Source organism: Hypanus sabinus, chromosome 2 (assembly GCF_030144855.1).
Source record: "Hypanus sabinus isolate sHypSab1 chromosome 2, sHypSab1.hap1, whole genome shotgun sequence".
Taxonomy (NCBI): domain Eukaryota; kingdom Metazoa; phylum Chordata; class Chondrichthyes; order Myliobatiformes; family Dasyatidae; genus Hypanus; species Hypanus sabinus.
This window is the reverse complement of record NC_082707.1, coordinates 90,835,665-90,847,895: the sequence shown is the minus strand read 5'-3', so window position 1 is coordinate 90,847,895 and position 12,231 is coordinate 90,835,665. Positions and strand designations below refer to the sequence as shown.

The window sequence follows — 12,231 nt, the reverse complement described above, 5'->3', positions numbered from 1 at the left end:
TACCAACTTGTTACTCACAGAAATCAACTTATATAGTAGTGAAACAGGATCTTCAGCCCAACGAATCCTTGTCAACCACTGAGCATATAATTGCCATTTATCATGTGAGGTTTGTAGCCTTTTATGCCTTAGCGATCCTAATGCTCATCCGTTCACCGTGCCCTTGCCTCCAACATCCTCACCGCCAGTGGGTTCCAGATTGCAACCATCCTCTCAGTGAAAATATTCTTCCTAAAGCATCTGTAAAGCCTTACTTTTTAAAAACATTTGCCCTGGATTTATGCAGGATAGGCTGACAGGTCGATAGTTCTCTGTTTTCTCCCTCACTCCTTTCTTAAAAAGTGGGATAACATGAGCCATTCTCCAATCCTCAGGAACTGATCCTGAATCTAAGGAACATTGGAAAATGATTTACCAATGCATCCGCAATTTCCAGAGCCACCTCTTTTAGTACCCTAGGATGCAGACCATCTGAACCTGGGGATTTGTCAGCCTTCAGTCCCATCAGTCTTCTCATCACCGTATCCTTCCTAATGTCAATCTGTTTCATTTCCTCTGTTACCCTATGTCCTTGGCCCATCCATACATCTGGGAGATTGCTTGTGTCTTCCTTAGTGAAAACAGATCTAAAGTACTCATTAAATTCTTCTGCCATTTCTCTGCTCCCATAACAACTTCACCCAATTCATTCTTCAAGGGTCCAACATTGTTCTTAACTATCTTCTTTCTCTTCACATACCTAAAAAAACTTTTGCTATCTTCCTTTATATTCCTGGCTAGCTTGTGTTCGTACCTCATTTTTTCTCCCCGTATTGTCTTTTTAGTTATGTTCTGTTGTTCCTTAAAAACTTCCCAATCATCTGTCCTCCCACTTACCTTAGCTCTGTCATACTTCCTTTTTTTTAATGTTATGCAATCTCTGACTTCCTTTGTCAACCACAGTGGCCCCTTTCCCCCCTTTGAATCCTTCCTTCTCTGGGGGATGAACTGATTTTGCACCTTGTGCATTATTCCCAAGAATACCTGTCATTGCTGTTCCATTGTCTTTTCTGCTAGGCTATCTGTCCAGTCAACTTTGGCCAGCTCCTCCCTCATGGCTCCATAGTTCCCCCTGTTCAACTGCAGCACTGACACCTCTGAGATGCCCTTATCCTTCTCAAATTGCAGATAAAAACTTGTCATATTATGATCACTACCTCCTAATGGCTCCTTTACCGCAAAATTGCTTATCAAATCCTGTTCATTACATAACACTAAATCAAGAATAGTCTTGTCCCTGGTCGGCTCTCGTACAAGCTGTTCCAAGAATGCATCCCGTAGGCACTCTACAAACTCCCTATCCTGTGGTCTAGCACCAACCTGATTCTCCCAGTTCACCTGCATGTTGAAATCCCCCATAACTACTGCGACACTACCTTTGCCACATGCCAATGTTAACTCCCTATTCAACTTGCACCCAATATCCATGCTACTGTTCTGTGGCCTGTAGACAACACCCATTAGGGTCTTTTTGCCCTTGCTGTTCCTCAGTTCTATCCACACAGACTCTACTTCTCCTGACCCTACGTCCGTCCCCCCCCCCCCCCGCAAAGGACTGAATCTCATTCCTGTAGATTTTAACACACTTACCAATCAAGAGCCGATCACTCAGCCTTAAACATGCCTAACGACTTGACCTCCACCACCCTCTGTGGCAACAAATTTCACAGATTCACCACACTCCAGCTGAAGAAATTCCTCCTCACCTCAGCTTTAAAGGATGTTCCTTTTATTCTGAGGTGGACCCACATGTCCTACTGACTGGCTGCATTATATCCTGCTATGGAAACATCAATGCCCTTAAATGGAAAATCCTACAAAAAGTAATGGGTATGGCCCAGTCCATCACAGGTAAAGTCCTCCCCAGCACTGAGCACAACTACACAAAACGTTTTTGCAGGAAAGCAGCATCCATCCATCAGGGACCCCCATGACCTAGGTCATGTTCTCTTCTCCTTCCCCCTCCTGTCTTCTCCTATAATTTTGGGTCTCCCCCTCCCGCTTTCAAATCTCTTACTATCTCTTCTTTCACTTCGTCCTGACGAAAGGTTTCGATTCGAAACGTCGACTGTACTCCTTCATATAGATGCTGCCTGGCCTGCTGTGTTCCAGCAGCATTTTGTGTGTGTTGCTTGAATTTCCAGCATCTGCAGATTTCCTCATGTTCATGTTCTCTTCTCACTGCTGTCATCAAGAAATTACAGGAGCCTCATGACAGTTATTACCCTTCAGCCATCAGGCTTTTGAACCAAAGGGGATAATTTCACTCAACTTCACTTGCTCCATCATTGAATTGTTCCCACAAGCTATTAACCCTTTTTCAAGGGCTCTTCATCTTATGCTGTCAATATTTGTTGCTTATTTATTTATTATTATTATTTCTTCCTTTTTGAGCTGTTTGTTGTCTTTTGCACATTGGTTGAACGCCCAAGTTGGTGCAGTCTTTCATTGATTCTGTTATGGTTATTATTCTATTATGGATTTATTGAGTATGCCCTCCAAGAAGATGGTGACCTATATGTACTTTGATAATAAATTTACTTTGACTCTCCTTTGAGAATGACTCTGAGAGCTAAGTCAACTATGGCCAATAAAAATTGAAAAGAAAATACATTATAACATTCCTTGCTGCCTTATAGACTCCACTCTGAACTGCATTTGACAGCCTCTGGCAGAGAAGAGTGAATAAACTTTTCCTGCATATCCTGTTCTTGTTTGTGGAGAAGTGTGCAGCAGCCAACTCCTACTGACCCCGAGCTATAAGACTACCAACTAACTCGAGCTGATTAGGTGACCATTCCTAGAAATCTGCGGTGCTAGCTGTTGGCACCCCAATAATGCCTGCAAATTTGCAATTGCTGTCCTGGTTAATGTCTTGAGAGAAATCCCAACATTCTATAGTGTCAGCTTGCATTCAACTAGCAACGTTAAAGCAAGGTTGAAACTAGGATTGACAGTAGACATTAAAGAAAAACAGATTAAACTGTATTGTTGGTCACATGACACACCATGAACGCACTTCATCAGTTTAGTTCCACCAACCAGAGGTGTAAAGCAATCAGTTAGCACCTGCAGCTAAAGAAAAAATTGATTAGAATAATATGGTGGACAAATATTTCACTGATAAGACACTCGCATAACTTGATCATCAACCCCTGTTCTATATGCAGATTACATGACAAAAATAGGATGTTTAACAATGAGGTAACCATCATTGCAGCTTTTGACAACAATCCTGCAGTGCAGCCCAGACCGAAGCACAGCTAAATGTCAACCAAACTCTCATGATATATAGGAGTAGAATTACACCATTCAGCTCACACGTCATTCAATAATGGTTCTTTTTTTTAAAAAAAGCCCATTTTCCTGCTTTCTCCCCAAACCCTTTAATCCCACAACCCTCTTACCAGTTAAGAACCTGTCAATCTTTGCCTTAGATACACCCAATAACTTGAACCCCACAGCTATTCACGGCAATGAATTCTGCAGATTCACTACATTCTGCCTGAAGAAACTTCTGTTCATCCAACTTAGAAGGGACATTTCTTTATTCTAAGGGTGTGCCCTCAGATTCGAGACCACCCTACTAATGAAAACATCCAGGTCTTTCAGTCATCAGTAAATTTCAATGGGATTCCTCCTCAGCGTTCTCAGATCCATTCAGCACAGGCCTAGAGACACCAACAACACGAGAGAATCTGCAGATGCTGGAAATCCAAGCAACAACACAAAATGCTGGAGGAAGTCAGCAGGCCAGGCAGCATCTATGGAAAAGAGTATAGTCGAGTGTTTCAGCCCGAACCATCGACTGAACTTTATGTTGCCAGTCTTCTTGTCGTCATTTGAGTTGCATCTGTAGCAGACTGAGATTACTAAACATAGGAAAATTTAAAAATAAGAATCACTCTATAGTCATTAATAATGCTCAGTTAACTTTGTTAAATTCAGTTTCCGTCCCTTATTCGAGGTGACAGCTCGTTTAAGGGTTACTGCCGTCAATAATCTGGCTGCTCTTACTGGTCTGGTCTGGTCTGAATCAGATACATAAGCTTCAATATTTACTGAATACAATGAACGGGCATCTAGCACATTATTTCCTACCATTGCTCTAATTCTCACTCAATTTTCCAGCAAAAGCAATGGCAGCACAATGGTTAAACTAGTGATGTTCAACTAACCTCTCTACAGAAGAGCACAAAGATATGTCCCTTCCTCAGTCCAGGCCCTTGGTGCTTTCAACCCTCCATCTGTTGCTACCCATGATTCAAAGGTACTGTAGCACTGTGTCCTCTGAGTCAGAGAGTTGCAGGTTCTCAACCCTATTCAGCATTCAATCCCGGTTCATTGCACAGTGTTAAACCAAAGTAAAAAAAAATACAGTGGCAGTGCATTTCAGGGGGCCGCAAATCTGGGAAAAATGCCATCAAGAAAAATCTAACTAAATCCAATTCTGAATAAATTTTGACACGGAAGTTGACTGCAAGTAAACAGAGGAAACTAAACCGATACAACAGTAGCTGGACATAAACACGAGAAGAGGTGCAGATGCTGGAAATCCAGAGCAATACACACAAAATACTGGGAGAACTCAACAGGTCAGGCAGCATCTCTGGAAATTAACAAACTGTCGACATTTTGAGCCGAGACCCTTCATCAGGACTGGAAAGGAAGGGAGAGGATGCCAGAATTAAAAGTTGTGGGAGTGGAAGAGGGCTTGTTGGAAGGTGATAGATGAAGCCAAGTGGGTGGGAAAGATCAAGGGCTGGCGATGCAGGAATCTGATAGGATAGGAGAGAGGACCATAGGACAAAGGGAAGGAGAAGGGGATCCAGGAGGAAGTGTAGGCAGGCGAAAAGAGGTAAAAAGCTGGAGAGGGGAGTAGAGAAAGAGGGGAGGGAAAGGGACTTTTTTTTAAACCAGAAGGTGAAATTGAAATTCATGCCATCAAGTTGGAGGCTCCCCAGATGGAATATAAGGTGTTGCTCCTCCACCCCGAGTGGCCTCATCTTGGCACAAGAGGAAGCTATGGACCAACATGTCAAACAGGAATGGGAATTAAAATATTTGGCTATTGGGAAGTCCCACTTTTGGCAGATGGAGCAGAGGTGCTTAACGTAGCGGTCCCCAAATTTACAACTGGTCTCACCAATGTAGAGGAGCCCACATCGGGAACAACAGACATATTACTTTAGTAAGACAGAAGTTCCTGTGACCTTCTTTTAAAAAATTGCCAGACACAAGCAGTCTTTTGCACTTTTTCCAGGGTTGTTCCTTAACATCTAATTGGTTGGCCAAGATTTTGATCATCTTTGTGTCAGAATTTTATCCTGAATATACTACTGTGAAGTATTTTTGAGGTTTTCTATTCATCTAAATGTACCATTGTTCTAAATGGCCCACGTATGCAGTTAAATGACACCCCTCTGCTCCTTTATTCAGGAGCAAGAGAGAGCCCATGGTATGTTGAATTGGCGGGCGAACGATTCGTTTTTGTTATACTGCAGGTCACGGTCTTATTGGGGTCTTTGCGATTGCTTGCTTGCTGGGTGGAGGGCGATGATGCTTTTTGCTGAAGTAGGGGTGGGGGTCAGTGCTTTGCTGTCGCTTGTGCATGGGAGGGAGGAGTGGGAGGGCTTTGAGGTTCTAACATTTTTACTGTCACTCATTCGTCAGGGCATTCTTCTGTTTTCGTGGATGTCTGTGAAGAACAAGAATTTCAGGATGTATATTGTATACATTTCTCTGATATTAAATGGAACTATTTCTCTACATTGCTTGTGCACACAGATGTGTATACATTTGCCTGTGTGTGAGCATTCACTATGTCTATTGTGCATTTACATGCAGACACAAGATACTGCAGATGTTGGAATTTTGGGCAAAAACTAAGTGCCACAGGAACTCGGGTCAGGCAGTATCCGTGAAGGGAAATGGACAGTCAACACTTTTAGATTATTGGCCCTTCCATGTCAGGGGTTCCCAACCTCTTTTATCCCATAGACCCCTACCATTGACCAAGGGGTCCACAGTGGGAAACCTGTTCTAGGTCAAGGGTCGCAACCTGAAACATTGACTCTTCATCTCCCTCCACAGATGCTGCCTGACCTACTGAACTCTACAACAGTTTGTCTCATGTGCATTTATACACATGTATATGTGCTCACACAAGCGTATGTGTGGGTGCGCTTGGGTGCTGTGTACGTGAGTGACCCGTGGAACAATATAGCACCTGAGCCACGGACAAGGCATGGAGAGAACATGAGAGGACTGAATGCCAACATCGGCTTTTACATAATACATAATAATAGAAAAAATGGGAATTACAGTAAGTATGTACTGTGTGTGTGTAATCCTTAATGACGGATGGCACATTTTTGGGGTATCTACCTTTGAAGATGTCCTGCATACTACAGAGATTAGAACCCATAATGGAGCTGACTAAGTTTAAAACTCTCTGCAGTAGCCCTCCCACCTCCACACCAGACAGCGATGCAGCCAGCTATAATGCTCTCCACGGTACATCTGTAGAAATTTGTGAGTGTCTGGTGACATACCAAATCTCCTCAGACTCCTAATGATATGGATCACACACAGATAGAAGAGATTTAATTTCAATCAGCAATGTGATTGGCACAGACTTCGTGGGCCAAGGGGTCTACTCTATGTTCTCTTAGCTTCTGAAGCTTATCTGGAACAGCCAACACAAAACTAGCAAGGGTGAAGAGAAGGTCTTAGTGCCCTCAGAGCAGGACTGGTCCCACATAAAACTGATTGAAACATGTAAGATTATTAAGGGATTGGACACACTAGAGGCAGGAAACATGTTCCTGATGTTGGGAGAGTCCAGAACCAGAGGACACAGTTTAAGAATAAGGTGTAGGCCATTTAGAATGGAGTTGAAGAAAAACTTTTTCACCCAGAGCGTTGTGGATCTGTGGAATGCTCTGCCTCAGAAGGCAGTAGAGGCCAATTCTCTAGATGCTTTTAAGAAAGAATTAGATAGAGCTCTTAAAGATAGTGGAATCAAGGGATGTGGGGAGAGAGCAGGAACAGAGTTCTGATTGTGGATGATCAGCCATGATCACAGTGAATGGCGGTGCTGGCTCGAAGGGCCAAATGGCCTACTCCAGAACCTATTGTCTATATAAACTTTCTGGTTAGGATGCATTTGGAGAATTACATTCAATCCTGGTCACCCCCCATTAAAGGAAGGATATGGAACTTCGGAGAAGGTGCAGAAGAGGTTTACCAGCATGCTGTCTGGATTACATGTTATAAGGAGAGATTGGAGAAACTAGGGCTGTTTTCCCTGGAGCTGCAGAGCTTGAGAAGAGTTCTGATGGAGGTTTATAAGATTATAACTGGCATAGGTAGACATCTGGCACCTTTTCCCATGTATAATATGCATTTAGGTGAGGGGCAAATTCAAAGGAGATGTGAGGGGTGCATTTTTATATAAAAAGCATGCTGGGTGTCTGGAATGTTCTGCCAGGGGTGATGGTGGAGGGAATATGATAGAAACATTTAAAAGGCTCTTAGGTAGACTTGTGAATGTGCAGAGAGTGGAGAGATATGGACATTGCATAAACAGAAGGGATTAGTTTATTTAGGCAAACGAGATAATCTGCAGATGCTGGAAGTCCGAGTAACACACACAAAATGCTGGAGGAACTCAGCAGGCCAGAGAGCATCTATGGGAAAAAGTATAGTCGACTGTTCGGGCCAAAACCCTTCAGCAGGACTGGAGAAAAAAAGCCGAGGAATAGATTTGAAAGGTGGGGGGAGGGAGGGAGAAACGCTAGGTGATAGGTGAAACTTAGAGGGAGAGGGATGAAGCAAAGAGCTGGGAAGTTGATTGGCGAAAGAGACAGAAGGCCATGGAAGAAGGAAAAAGGGGCAGGGGGAGGAGCACCAGAGGGAGGCGATATGTGGGCAAGGAGATTACGTGAAGAGGAACAAGGGGATGGGAAATGGTGAAGTGGAGTGGAGGGGGAGGTATTATTGTAAGTTTGAGAAATTGATTTTGATGCCATCAGGTTGGAGACTACCCAAACGAAATATAAGGTATTGTTCCTCCAACCTAAGTGTGGCTTTATGCTGACAGTGGAGGAAGCTGTGAATGGACATATCAAAATGGGAATGGAAAGTAGAATTAAAAAGGGTGGCCACTAGGAGATCCTGCTTGTTCTGGTGGACGAAGCGTAGATGCCCAGCGAAGAGGTCTCCCGATCTACGTCGGGTCTCACTGATGTACAAGGGGCCACACCATGAGCACCGAACATAGTATATGACCCCAACAGACTCACAGGTGAAGTGTCACCTCACCTGGAAGGACTGTTTGGGACCCTGAATGGTGGTGAGGGAGGAGGTGTAGGGGCAGGTACAGCACTTGTTCTGCTTGCAAGGATAATTGCCAGGAGGGAGGTCAATGGGGAGCGATGAATAGACGGGGGAGTCACGTAGGGAGTGATCCCTGCAGAAAGCAGGAAGATGTGTTTGGTGGTGGGATCCAGTTGGAGATGGCGGAAGTTTCGGACAATTATGAGCTAGATGCGGAGGCTGGTGGGGTGGTAGGTGAGGGCAAGAGGAACCTATCCCTAGTAGCGTGGCAGGAGGATGGGGTAAGATCAAACATGTGTGAAATGGAAGAGATGTGGTTGAGGTGGCGAAAGGGAAGCCCCTTTCTTTGAAAAAGAAGGACATCTCCTTCATTCTAGAATGAAAAGCCTCATCCTGAGAGCAGGCATGGCACAGATGAAGGAATTGAGAGAGGGGATGGCTTTTTTACAAGTACCAAGGTAGGATGAAGTATAGTGCAGGTAGCTGTGAGAGGTTTATAATAGACATTGGTGGATAAGCTGTCTCGGGAGATCGAGACAGTAAGATCGAGAAAGGGAAGGGAAGTGTCAGAAATGGACCAGGTAAATTTGATGGCAATGTGGAAGTTGGAGGCAAAGTGGATGAAATCAACGAGTTCAGCACAGGTGCAAGAAGCAGCACCAATGCAGTTGCTGATGTAGCACAGCAAAAGTGCAGGACAGTCACTAGTGTAGGCTTGGAACATAGACTGTTCCACGTAGCTGACAAACAGGCAGGCATAGCTGGGGCCTAAGCGAGTGCCCAAGGCTACCCTTTTGTTTGAAGGAAGTGGGAGGAGAAATTATTTAGAGTGAGGACAAGTTCCACTAGGTGGAGGAGGGGAACTGGTTGGGTCTGGTGTCCAGAAAGAAACGAGCTTTGAGGCCTTCCTGGTGGGGGAGGGAGGTGTATAGGGACTAGACATCCATAGTAAAAATAAGATGATGGGGGCCAGGGAACCTGAAATCCTTGAAAAGATCCAGAGTATGTGAAGTCATGGATGTAGGTGGGAAGTGAATGAAACAGGGGGATAAAGCAGAATGAAGGAATGCTGATGTGAGTTCAGTGGGGGCAGGAACAAGCTGAAACGATGCGTCTACCTGGACAAGCAGGTTTGTGGATTTTGGGTAGGAGGTAGAAATGGGAGGTGCAGGGTGTGGGGCTTTCATGCGTGTTGCAGTGAAATTCCTTGTCTGTGTGAAGCTTATGGAGTGAATAGTAGTATAGTTAGGCGTTTGGTTAGCAATTTAGTTCAGTACAACATTACGGCCAAAAGGCCTTTTCCCCTGCTGCACTGTTCTACTCTATTCTATCTTCTCCCATTTATCCTCGTGCTCACAACCACGAGCTTACAAATTAAAATTGCTCCACGTGAACGGGTGACTGTGGAAGACAGTGGTGTTAAGTCAACAGGGCTCCACTAAGCCAGCTAACCCATCCAGGGAACACCCCATCTTCTATTAGAAACGTCGCTTGGCTGATCTTTCTTTATGGGTGGGGGTAAAGAAGGGGACACAAGGTGTTAAAAAAGTGATGATGAGCTCAGGCAAAAACAATCCCCCGGCCCTTCCCTCAGAAGTGAGAGCAGTCTATGTCTGCTGCCTGGTAACCATTCAATCTTTCCAAGCATCCGTGGCTCCCAGTGGCAGCCAGTCATCCCTGAAAGCCTCGAGGCTGAAACCAGGAGAGCTGCCAACAGACAAAAAAACATGCTCAGAGCCTGCTTTCAGAGCAGGACTCAGGCAGCCCACTGACACACAGAGATCTGCCAGCGGTCTTCCCACTGGGCATAATGAGGCTTCTCACACTTCTCTTCTGCATGTTTTTTGTGGAAGAGTTCCCACAAAACAGTAAAAACAAAATTGCCCTGGCCATTGTCCAGATTTATTTATTTATTTCGTGTTCTTGTGATCTTGGATCTCGTATTCCTGTCAGAAAACTCTCCCCAGAAAAAGCAGCAGTGTGACCACCAAAAAAAACTGAAGATGGCCTATTGGAGAATAAAAATATGATTTCCATTCTTTGTTTACTGTTCACTTTTATTGTTCCATTCATATTTAAAGCAACATGTTCTTACTCACTACCTACTTTTCTGACTGTACCCAGTTTTTCTTGAAGCAGATCAACTGTTGCAGGTTCAACTCTTCTCCTTTGTCAATCCCACCACATTAGTATAGACCAGCTTTTTAGATTTTGATGCTTTACTTCAGATTCAGATTAAATTATTATTTACATATACCCCAAGGGGAAATAGAATTCCTTCTTCCCCTGTCCTTGACCTGGCCTCACCTATCACCTCCCTGTAGCCTCCTTCCCATCCACCTCCCCCCCCCCCACCATTTTATTCTGGCGTCTTCCCCCTTCCTTCTCAGTCCTGAAGAAGGGGCTCAAACCAAAGCATCGGCTGTTTATTCATTCCCAGATATGCTGCCTGACCTGCCGAGTCCTTCAGCATTTTGTGTGTGTTGCAGTGAAACCGCTTGCCTGAGAGAAGCTTACAGTGTGAATAGCATACATAGCAAAAACATATAGTGAGGAGGAGCACGACACAACAGACTGGTACAAACTGCAGTTTGTACAAACTGTATGATAGGAATTGTTAAAGTACCAAGAATAGAAGAGGTAGAGCCCAGGGCTCGAGAATGTGGCAGCACCGGCGGGAAGGGAACATTAAAAAGAGCAATCGATCCAGAAGCTTCTTCACTCAGAGGTTAATGAGAGTGTGGAATGAGCTGCCGGTGTAGGTGGTGCATCCAAGCTCAATTTCAACGTCTAGGAGAAGTTTGGATGAGTGCATGGGCAGTAGGTGCATGGAGGGCTATGGTCCCAGTGCAGGTGAAAGGGAGTAGGCAGCTTTAGCCAAAGGGCCTGTTTCTATGTTGTACTTTTCCATGATTCTATGACCAAGCAGTGGGAAAGAAGCTGTTCTTCAGTCTGTCTGGATTTGCAAAGGGAATGGCTACTTATAAATAAGAATCCATAGTGACATAGTGGATTGGTTTCAAAATTAGCTTGGCTACGGAAAATAGAGGGCAGTGGTGGGGAGGCATCTACAACAGAAATATTCTGCAGCGATCAATGCTGCATATACTCTTATACACAGTATATGCAATTTGACTGAAAATGTTCCTAGGTCGATTACTAACTTTGCAGACGGTACAAAAATTGGTGGGCTTGTGGATAAGTGAGGAAGGTTGCAAAGAATGCAACAGCATATAAATCCATCGGAAATGGAGTTAATTCAAGATAAGTGTGAAGCGTTGCATTTCAAGAGATCAAATGCAAGAGTAAAGCATACGTTATATGGCTGGATCCTAAAGGGCACTGACAAACATATGGATCTCAGCGTCCAGCCATACCTCCCTCAAGACAAAAACAAGGGAATCAAGTGGTAAAGAAAGCACATAGCATATTTGCCTTCTTTAGCCAGGCCATTAAGTACAAAAGTTGGGAAGAGATATTAATTATAACAGGCAGATATTCAGTCTTCTCCCCCAGGGTGGCGGGGCCAAACACAAGGGGAATGTGTTTATGGTAAAGGTGTGTGGGTGTGTGCAAATGCGAACCAGAGAGTGAAGGTGAGGGAGAGCGTGAGGGGAAAGAGGGGTAGGGGAACAGGCATGGGAAGAGGGGAAAAGAAGGGGAAAGGAGAAGGGGAAGGGGAAGGGAGAAGAGGTGGGGAAAGGGGTGAAGCATTGTTAGGCAGATATCCTTGGGAGCAGAAATGTTCTTTCTTACCTCAAGGCTAATATGCAACTCTTTTCTTTGCATTAATATGTTACTCACAGTATTAATGAGACACTTTTGAAGTACAGCTATTTTAAAAGAAATGCA

The 12,231-nt window shown here is 44.3% G+C and overlaps 1 protein-coding gene across 2 annotated transcripts in view; it reads right to left on the bottom strand.

The window, feature by feature from the left end:
• Positions 1 to 12,231, bottom strand: part of LOC132381136 (glypican-5-like) — a 627,941-nt gene that overhangs the window by 441,666 nt on the left and 174,044 nt on the right. The gene's annotated exons all lie outside the window — the stretch shown is intronic.